Source organism: Diuraphis noxia, unplaced genomic scaffold (genome assembly GCF_037042655.1).
Source record: "Diuraphis noxia isolate RWA-SAM2 unplaced genomic scaffold, SU_Dnox_SAM2 contig0003, whole genome shotgun sequence".
In the NCBI taxonomy this organism is placed as follows: Eukaryota; Metazoa; Arthropoda; class Insecta; order Hemiptera; family Aphididae; genus Diuraphis; species Diuraphis noxia.
In genome coordinates, this window is record NW_028301713.1 from 40,152,540 (window position 1) to 40,164,074 (window position 11,535).

Sequence of the window (11,535 nt, forward strand, 5' to 3'; positions counted from 1 at the left end):
AAATATGACAACAATTGAACGAATATTTATAAAATATGTATAAATTTGAATAGGTACATGTCTCAAATAAAAAAAAATGAACATACAATTAATATTTTATCACTGGAAAAAAGTAGAGCAAAATTATTGCTATAATCATTGGGAAAAACAATTTTGAAGATAAATGTATATTTTTTTTATGAATTAGCACAAAATGGCTAAATTATTAGATTTTTACAAATAAAAGATTTTCAAAGTTGAAAAAGGGGTTGGGGGAATAAACAATAGCACAAAATGACTATGATTTAAATTCTGCGAGTATAAGAATTAACCAAAGGGAGGGGGGGAGACAAACAACAAAGAAAAAGGAAATATAAAACAAAAATATGTACACAAAAAAATTTATAAAATTAAATAAAAAAAAAAATATGTCAGTCAGGAGACACAAAAACAAGGAGGGGAGGATACGGGATGGCGATTGGGTGCGGATTTGTAACAGTTTTGGCCACTGGTCACCTCCACAACATTTCACGACCGTTCCCACGGGTAGACGAGTGTCACGGGCGCGTTTGCTCGGACGCGTGACGACCTTGCCCAGCCGGGGAGGCCAGACCGAGACGGCCGCGAGAGCGATGGTCGACGGCGACAAGCAACGGCGGCTAGTGCGCGATGTTAGCGCTTTGATGGTTGACGGCGAGACGACTCTAGCGACAGACTTGCGGCGGATACCGTTGGAAACGAAGCGAGAGAATCGAGATTTGGCGCATGCGGAGTGGACGGTGATCGCTATGCGGACAAGCGACCCGGCCGATGTGGGTTTACCGCGGGACGAAAAGGCGAGAGCCATCGGACCGCCGCACGAGCGACGTGCCGCGATCCTTGACAATCGGTAATTTTCGTCCTGGCGTCGTCCCTTCAGCCGCGTCTTTGTCCTGCAATGACCGTCGCCACGAAGTCGCACGCCACCGGACCCTGAAACGTTCATAGTTTCCTCGGGTCCGGTGCCGCTGACGTCCGTGTTCCTAGCGCATAAATCTCTATACCACTTACCCCGTGCCAAAGTGTCCGCCACTGCCATCGTAACGAGTCGCCATCGCCGTCGTCATCATCTTAGGTACGGTCGGGGCGGAATCGTTGCCCGCGCCGTTGCCTCAACTAACCACCGTGCCGTCGACATCGTCGTCCGCCGATCCACGCGACCGTAACTGCCGGGCGCTCGCCGAGCCGCCAGAGGGTCTCGCGCGTCAACGACGACCGAGCGCGCTACGCTCGTGAACCCGTCGCTACGTGGGTGGTCGGGAAACGCGTTCGGGTGACTTACCGCCGTGCACCTTCCGTGCTCTTTCCCGTATCCTCCCCTCCTATTCGTCGCCGTCTTCCTGACGACATCTTCGGCCCTTAGGGGACCGCCAGACTAACGTGGGTCGCGGACGGTTTCTCTTCGCCAGCAACATAGACGTCGGAAAATCCGCCTGACGCCTTTCCAGCACGAGGTCTTGTACCTTCGTGGCTGGTCGGATTTTCCGGTTGTTGCTGGCGGGTCCAGCCTACCTACGACCTCACCGCTGTCTGGCTCTTCAATGCCCTGAGCCGGCTCAATTTCGTTCTCAGCTTCACACGTCTTCTTCACCGTATCGTCGAGTGGGCCGTCCTCGGTAATCGGAGTGGGTTCGACAGGCCCCAACTCCAAGGACGGTGCGTCGCCACTCGACAATATTGCACTTCTGCCGACCTGGTCATTGGTGTTATTAGTAAATTCTGCGTCGTGCGTTACGTCTTTGAGGACCACAGTGGACTCCACGGGTTCCGACTCTTGCAACAGCTCGACAAGTTTCGATATGGTGTCTTGGTCGATAGAATTCAGGAAAGTAAGGAGCCAGGTGTGCATGTTGTAGTGTTCGTCATACAATCCGTCCATGAAGCCCACAACTATTTCATGCAGGATATGGACTAGTTCGACTTGTATTTCGTGTGTGTTACGGTAATGAGTATCCATTTTTTAAATGTGCGTATGTAGTCGCTGGTCGAATTGAGAATTGCAAATGAACTAAAAACGTCCCTTTCAACACAGAGACCGATAAATTTAAAAATCTCCTAGACGAAAACGTTTGTTACTAGCCAGCGAGTACGATAGGTAATCGTTCTTATCGGCCAGCAACATTAGAATTCCGAGCGCGTTATTTTCCTAAACTTTCTGCAATATTAGCGATTTAAATACCTTAAAGGTAACTTATACTATTATATAGGCTTAGCTATGAAAACCAAAATACAGAAAAAAATGTATAATATTTATGAAAAGAATAAATTAATAAATAGTCACAATAGGTATTATCGTTATAATGTTATGTTATAATTTAATATAATTTAATAATTTAAATAATATTGCTAGTGCGTATATGTGTATATTACCTATTTAGATTTATGATATTACTTTGACTCTAAACATACGATGACTAGAAGGGACGAGATTATATTTGTCCACATCTGTATAGCAAGTATAGCAACATACACGTGACCAAGTAATATTCTCATTATGTCTTCATGGGACACATATAATAACGGCCAAGCACATATTTCACAGTCATTCATTACTGTTTAAGTTTTAAAATAATTGTCCATTGTAAACTTTAATATAATATAACTATTAAATATACAATTGTTGAATTGTGTCATATTTTTTGATTATTATACACTTTTTTTGTGTTATTAATGAAATGTTGATTGATATTAATTTGTCTGTTGTAAAAATAAATTGATTTTTGGTTTTTATTTTAAGAACATCTCTTGTTGAATTATTTCTGTTACCTATTTTTTATAAATAGCAAGAATAGTTCAATAATTTCGTGTGAGATTTACAATTGAGGGGCGACATTCCAAAGTGTACTATTGCCAAAAATTGAATATATGTGTTATACATCAAAACATATAGTTTAAATGGCGGGGAATCGTTTGAAACCATCAAATTATGCCTAAACGTACTATTTCCTATCAATAAATTGATTACAAATACTAAGATTGCGTCAAAATGCACTACTGCCGATGGGGAGAATTTATCAGAATGTACTATGTGTACTGAATCTATCAATTTGGCCAAAATGTACTATTGCCCATGGTAATTTAAAAATCAGACCATAGAAATATTTCAAAAAGAACTATTTCCATGATTTTTTTCAAAATGTACTATATCCAGACTACGTCATAACGTACTATTGCCCATGATAAAAAGGAAATTTAGTACATCGGTTATATTCAAGATGCACTATTGCCATGTGTTACAAATGAAAAAGTTATTCCTTATTTAAATTTTGAGTTTATATTTATTCTAACTTCATGTTATCACTATAGCTGTGCGGATTTACATTTTCATATAGTGATTATAATAACCTAAAAGGTAAAACATAATAGAACGTTTCTAACTTCATCATTATACCATCAAATTCGCTCCAAAACTTGGCTGTTATCATTAATGAATACGTGATAGATAATAGTTTAAATTTTATTTTGCTTTTGAGGCTTAAAACAATTATTTTTACATGCCATTGCCTTATAAACACGTCTTCCTTAAACGTAAAGATGACTTCGAAAGGCCGCATAAGAAATTTAATGAAAAATGCAAGAGTAATGGTAAGATATTTAGTATTCATAATTTGTAGTAGTTAGTATGTACCTAAATTTATAATGCTTTAACAATAATAATATGTTTATACCTAAAACTAATATAGCTATAACTTATAAAGTCTTATAAAACTATTACATTTAGTGTATTAGGTATAAACAGTATGCAGTTTTGTATTCATTACTCATTATTATAATGTTAACATGACATTTTGTATGTATGAATTATATTTTATTAAAATTTAAAATGTTATAACAGGATACTACTGAAGACGGTAATACCTCAACAATACCCCATCTACCAGATATTGCTGTTGAAAATAATGTATCAAATAATGATAAGAATATTCATCAATGGCTACAGGAGGTAGATACAATCAAATGTGCACCTAGTATAATAATTAATAATTAATATTCTATAATAAAATTATAATATAAATACTATGTCTTCAAAAAACTAATGAGTTAAATATAAGTAAATAAAGTTTTGTATTCATAACTTATTATAATAAGCATGACATTTTTGTTAAGGTGTATGATTCAATTTTTTTTTTAATATATTACCTACTTTTTAACAGGTTACTGATAAATAGGGTGGGTAATATATACATAATACTTTAAAATATGTTCTATTATATTATATTATAATTATATTGATATTCATTTTCAATGAACATTTTTTTTTTTATTGTGTAATAATATATTTGACTAGCATAAAAACTAACACTCATATTAAACCATGAAGTAGGTATGCACCTATTATATTTATTTATAAGTAATCTCACATTAAAATTAAATGATATATATTTATAGTAAGTATTAGGTATCCATAACTACTGAATTTAAATGTATAATCATTTAATTTTAAATGAATGCCATTAATGGGTATGCATTTTATGTTTTTAACACCATATTATAAGGTAGCTATTATATAAGGTACATTTTAGTTTTGTATAGACTGTAATTTCTCCTTTTACCTTTATTAATGAATTCATAGATTCTGATTCACAAGGAATATTGTAAAAAAAAAAAGTTTGTTTTATTATTAAGGTTATTATTTATTAGTTATTCGGTACCATGCTATCCAAAAGGCAAAAACTGTAAAATATTTGTATTGGCAATATGTTTGAAGACAAACTTTACAACTTAACTGTTTTCATCCATCATACTTTATTCAAAAAAGGCTACTTAATTTTGACCATTGGGTTTTATTTCATAAATACTATTCAACATCTGTAGGAAATTATGGAATAAGTACATTTTGGAAAAACTTGGTTCACTATTCTCTAAATTCTTAAGTAAGTCAAAGTGTACTATTGGATGGAAATAGTACCCTATGGCGCAACCAACATTTAAAATTATCAATTAAAATAATAAAATAATAATTTTAAGGTAATTTTGACTTGAGAAGTATAATAAGTATATTTTTCTGAATTTTTAACATATTTTACCTTTTTTCTACTGTTTAACAACAGTATACAATAGAAAATCGTGATTCCTGAACATTTTGAAAAGTGGCAATAGTACATTATGGAATGTCGCCCCTCAATTATTCATATTTCAATATCATATATTTGATATTAGGTAGTAGGTACACCAATAGAAAAAATGTATTTTAGGTTTAACTATAATTTTTTTTCTTCATATATTATATAATATTTTCTGTTGTGCGATGACTTAGATTAGGTTAGGTTTAATAATTAACGAGTTATATCATTTCTTGGATACAGACTAAAAATTGTGTTTTCTTCGCTATACCTATACGTGTATGTTGTATCTAATTAGTAGTTTTATTCTTTTATTACGATTTAACCTTTTTATCACCAGTTGAGACCCTATACTGTATCATGCAATTGAATATTTAAATTGTCAGATTTTTCTCGTTAAAACGAATAAAATTACATAATCATAAACTAAATTGAATATTGTTGTAATATCATAACTTAGTATATTTTAACCGTTATCTATCTATATGTATAAAAACGTAAAAAAATGTACGCTCTAAGCTAGTGACTCTCTATAGAATAAATTCAGATTAGCGCTTGTAACTTATTTAGGTACAATGGTGTGCGGTTTGTCTTTTTTAAAATCCGTTTTCTAAAATTGAAAATGAATTAATGACTATTAGGACTCACGACCTTAGCGCTATTCAGTTTAAAATAAACTTCATCATTGACTATAAGTCTATGAGTCTGAGCACTGTTCCATTAAGGTATGAACGAAGAAGACTTGAAATAATAATATTCAACTCGGGTTTTCAGGTCGGAAACACTTTTATTAAATTAAAGCAAACATAAATAAAACACTTAGCAAATCCAGATTGCCTAGCCCGTATCACAATCGCCGTGTCGCACGTACAATCGTCATACCTACTTACATTCTCGCAGACTCACTCAGCGACAACGGGACTTCCCGAGCCTGTGTGTCTGGCGGCGTTATGTCGCCTCAGCATGTATAGCTTCATTGTCTCACTGACTTGTGTTAATCAATTTACAATTTAAAATATTCCCGCCTATATATTATATATTATATTAATAATAATATTATTTTGACGACTGTCTACGATGTACCTACAACAATAAAATATTAAATACATGACGACGCATACGTTTAGACGTCATTGTTGTTTATTTCGTCAACAAGGTTTGACAGTTTCGAAAAGTTTGTGACGATTTATAGTTATTTATTACCTAATACATGTTTCTGCAGAATCAACGGTGACCGCTACGGACAACCGATCTGGCCGATGTTGGATTTCCTCGGGACCAGCGCCGCTGACGTCCGTGTTCCTAGTGCATAAATCTCTTCTATACCACTCACCACGCGCCAAAGTCTCCGCCGCTGCCGTCGTAACACCATCGCTATCACCGTCGGTACGGTCCAGGCGGAACCGTGGCCCACGCAGTTACCTCAACTATCCACCGTACCGTCGATCCACACGACCGTTACCTGTCGGGCACTCGGCGAGTCGCCAGAGGGTATCGCGCTCAACGACGTCCGAACAAGCACTAAACTCGCAAACACTACTTCACGCCGTGAGTGGTCGGAAAACGTGTTCGGATGACTTACCGCCTTGCACCTCTCGGGCTCTTTCCCGTATCCTCCACTCCTATTTGTCGCCGTCTACCTGACCACATCATCGGCCCTCAGGGGATCGCAAGACTAACACGGTTCGCGGACGGTTTCTCTTCGCTAGCAACATAGACGTCGGAAAATCCGCCTGACGCCTTTCCAGCACCAGGTCTTGCACCTTCGTGGCTGGTCGGACTTCCCGGTTGTTGCTGGCGGGTCCAGCCTACCTACGACCTCACCGTTGTCTGGCTATTCATTACTCTGGGCCGACTCAATATCTCCAGCTAACCCGTCTTTGGGCATCACCGCATTGTCGAGCGGACAGTTCTCGGGAATCTGAGTTGGATCGACGCGCCCCAACTCCGAGAACGGCGCGTCCCTTGCACTCTGCATGCATCACTGGCCACGAAAATCGACACACGTCATCGTTTGTTGCGTCTTTGGTATCTTCAGGGACTGTGTTGAGTGGTGCATAATTTGACCTTTGACTGGTTCAATATCATTTTCAGCTTCACACTTCGCTGCATTGTTGAGCGGACCGTCCTCGGGAATTAGAGTGGGATCGACGCGCCCCAACTCCTTGAAGATGAGGCATTGTACTAATAATAAAATAATTTTCAAGTTTTTAACATTAACATATTATTTTTGTATTGAAATACATAATTTTTTGTACAAATTACAAAATTTTTATATTGTTATGAACGTCACCGTGTGTATAGCTGTGATGTTTTGTTATATTTTATATTGTGTGTCTGGTTGTATCCGAAGACGACAATTTGTTGAAACCATTCTCTGTGTAGCGGGTGATAATCAAATTTTGTTTAATAGTTTATTAATTAAAAGAATACACGTTTTAGACTTGAATGATAATATTATACTTTATTAGTTTTAAAAATGTAATTTATACTAAAAGCACACTACTTAACTCGAATGAGTCGGGTTCAAGACTAAATTGCCGACAAGATCTAACTAGATCGTAATTTACTTAACAAAAATGTTGATATTTAAAAATTTTTTAAAAAAATCAGCCATTTGACTTAAATAAGTGTTTTTACCATATAAATTTTTCTAAAAATCATATTTATAAATTGGCTATATTGAATATTTCGAAACATTTTTTTATCAATTTTTAAGTTTTTTATTTTCAGTATTAAAAAATAAAAAATAAAAAATGTATTCTAAAAATGTAGCGCAAGTGTTCATGAATTATATTTAAAAGAAATTTTCTAAAAATATTGATTAGAACAAAAGTTATTTCATTTGTCAGAATGTCAGATCTCTGTGGAACACCCTGTATATATTTGTGTAAAGATGCAAAGACTTACCGGAGGACGTAAAAAATGGTGTAATAACTTAACCATAAATAGTATACAATTAAACTAATTCAAACGTTTTACCTATTTAAAATGTCACCATGACATTATGTATACAAAATATTAATTTGGATACTTACGTAAAAGTTTTAAATCTCCATGAAAAATAATTATGAATTATAACAAAAGCGGGTAAGTGGATGTCGCTCTGCTGTACATTAGGTGGTAGGGTGGACCTCTGATTGTAGTTTAGATTTGAATGCAATGATAGGTATCATTGTATACGAAAAATGATTCTGAACGGAGATGAATTGTCAGTCTAGGATATATTATATTTAAATATTGTCATATATTCTATTTTGAAACAAATATATTATTTTTCAATTAGGACGCATTTTGAATTTTCCTATAAAGATGCTTCAAATTTTCTATATAGCTACTTGAAGGAAAACTTATGGAAAACTTAGTGTTGTATTTTTAATCCTTAGTTATAAACACAAACAATTTTATGATTTTTCAACTTTGAAACAAAACTAACTATAAACGCTTATAAAAAAAATTGTGACTTACGATTTTTTATTTTTTTTAGCTACAATTAGAACAACTCATAAGGAACCTTGTATTAAATTTTCAAATTTTATTGGTCATCCAACATTTTTTTACCGGCACTTCGAAAAAAAATTCTCAAAAAAATTGGAAAATTTCAGTGGTCTATAAATAACTCAAAAAAAGTCAAAAATATTTGAAAATTAAACTGTATATAGAAACATAAACATAAACATTTGGTGAAAATTTCAAGTATTTTTAGTGATTAGTTTTTGAATTACAACCATACAAAAAAATCGATTTGGTCGAAAACTGGATTTGCGTAGAAATTCCCGTTTTTCTGTCATTTTTTTGAAAACTGTTGGAAAATGTTTACTTTTGACCTGTATAATGCACCGAGGATATTCACTTTTACATCGGAAACCACCCCCAAAGTTTGAAATTGAAGCATTATTTCGACTAGTTATGCTGTACACAGACACATAAAAAAAAAAAAACACACACAGCATTGTAAAATCAATACATTCATCACTTCGTTCAGAATCTAAAATAACTAAAATTGTAATTCTTCGTAATAGAATTTGATATAAATTTTAACTTCACATGTCTTAAACCAAAAATTTGTGTATGTATCCAACCTATTCATTTTTTAGATTTAGTTAGGTTGAAGCAACATAGACGATTAAACAAAGATACAAGGTTTATGAGTGGAATTACAGAGGACACCTTATAACATTTTATTAAAAATAAAAATATATTATTTTATAATAGGCAAGCAATTTAAAATTACAATGTGCAAGTACTGAGTTTCCATACCTTTAAAGCCTCCTACAAATGGATCATATTTTGGAGGGCAGCAAATTGAGACTTTTTTGCAAAATGCAAAAAGTATTTAATTTATGAAATTGTTCATAATAATGTTATAATTATCATTATATGATAACACAAAATTGTATTTATAGATGTTTATAAAATAAATTGTATAAGTACTCAATTATATTTTATAGATAATATTATAAGTACGATAGAATGGAAATAGCTTTGAAGTGTTTATTAGCCATAGAGTAAAAATTATAAGTGGTTATATGACCTACACTCAAATACGCTATTGGCTAGGGCCCAGGTAATTAAAAAAATCGGAACCTATAATTTTCACTTAAGATAAGCACGTCATAGACTATAGTACCTAATAAATGGGACTCTATAATATTGTTTAAAGATTTATGTTTTCATAAAATTAGCACTTGTGTACTAAATATTTTCATCTCTATATTATTATATAAGTAATTATCTATATGTAATATTCAAATTGTAGAGCTGTTTTCTATAAACCTTCAATAATTATTATATTTGTAATACTTTTCGGGATGAGTGCAGGAAGATTGAGTGTGACCGCCTGCTGAAGTTGGAAGTGCCGACTACTATGGAAAGACGATACTATACTACTATGGAGATACATTTTTGTCTGTTCGATTTTAGCAGTTAAGCCATTAGCCAGTTAAGGATTCTATAATCTACTATATACGTATCTTACTTTTCTTTTTTTTGTAAAGGGAACCCACGGCAACATAGGCCATTGGGCGTGGGGTGGTACGGTAGGGGTTATTTGTGTGTATTTATTTGTAGGTTTTTAAGTGGGCAGGGTTGTAAGTTGTAACACGTGTTTGTGTATGTGTGGCAAGGATATGTTGCTAAAAATCCCGGGTGGTCACCCATCCGGGAACTAGCAACTTACTGCGGCCAGTACGTACGAATATCTTACTTTTGTGTTAAAGTATATTATTATATACGAAACTTGTACATATTTATATTTATACCTACACAGTATATTATAATATAGCACACAATATAATAATTAATAGTAGGTATTAATTACTTATTTGGCTATTTATCATAAAATATAAATTATTAATTAATATAACATATAACTATCTTAGACGGATAGTGACTATAGTATGTCTATATATAATTGACTGCGTTGGTGTCGTCATGGACGAAATCCGACGGGTCGTCGATAAAATCGCGAGTTGGTTCCATCTTCCATGACGATTGACGATGCGCGCGATCTTATGCGTTATGCGACGATCACGGGACGGCAGCGAGATGAACAACCCGCAAATTACGAATGGATCTTCACAGGAAAAAACTCCGGATCCATAATGTAATTAGTTAGTGTTATCAATATTATTTTGATATTATATTTTATTATTCTTATCAAATGCCCAACTTTTATTAAACTAAACAGGTGATTAAAAAAGGAATTTGGAAAAACATTGGTAATAATTACAATATAATAATAGGTACTGTAAATGTTGGTGTTTTTGCTGTACATTAGGTTCATTATTGAGTAAGTATAACCGTTATTATATTAAATCAATTAGAATATGGTTTTAAAATTATTTTGTAGCCTTGTAGGGATAAAATTGTCAATAATGTACTTAAAATTAATCAATGTTTCTTTTAAAGTATACATTATATAAAATTACTTTCCACAGTAAATTATACTTGTTAAAAAATATTAAATCACAAATAAGTTAGTATAATTATATAATCAGGCCCGGATTAAGGCGTAAGCAGTGTTAGGCTTCAGACTACACAACCACGGATTTAGGGGCACGGGCACCGCATACGATCCTGATGTTATTTTAAATTTTTATTTAAATATATCGGAAATTCGAATTAGTAATAATCAATCATAGATAATATTGTTATAATATTAATATTATTAATATTTATTATCCTATGTAATCAATAATAAAAAAAAAAGAAAAGTATAAATTAATGGTTCGTTATTTTTTATAATATGATTATTTTATATTTTTATAAATCTAAAATATATTTTATTTAATTTTAATTTTATGTTTTTACTTGTTTTCACATATTATATACATGTACATACGTATTGTGGCTAATAAACCTAAAATAATATTTTATTATTTAATTAAGTATCGAGTAGAGAAATGTGTACAATGTTTTTTTTAAATAGGGGCACCAAATTTTTTACAGCCTA

The 11,535-nt window shown here is 33.5% G+C and overlaps 2 long non-coding RNA genes across 2 annotated transcripts in view; both read left to right on the plus strand.

The window, feature by feature from the left end:
* LOC149057344 (uncharacterized) overlaps nt 1–7,530 on the plus strand; it is a 68,358-nt gene extending 60,828 nt beyond the window's left edge. Inside the window, exon 2 of the long non-coding RNA XR_016191114.1 lies at nt 6,304–7,530. This is a non-coding gene — a long non-coding RNA (uncharacterized LOC149057344). The remainder of the gene's footprint in view (nt 1–6,303) is intronic.
* On the plus strand, nt 3,444–4,264 carry LOC149057346 (uncharacterized). Its single transcript, XR_016191113.1, has 2 exons — nt 3,444–3,603; nt 3,854–4,264. It is a non-coding gene; the product is annotated as an uncharacterized LOC149057346 (long non-coding RNA).
* Nucleotides 7,531–11,535: the final 4,005 nt, after the last annotated feature.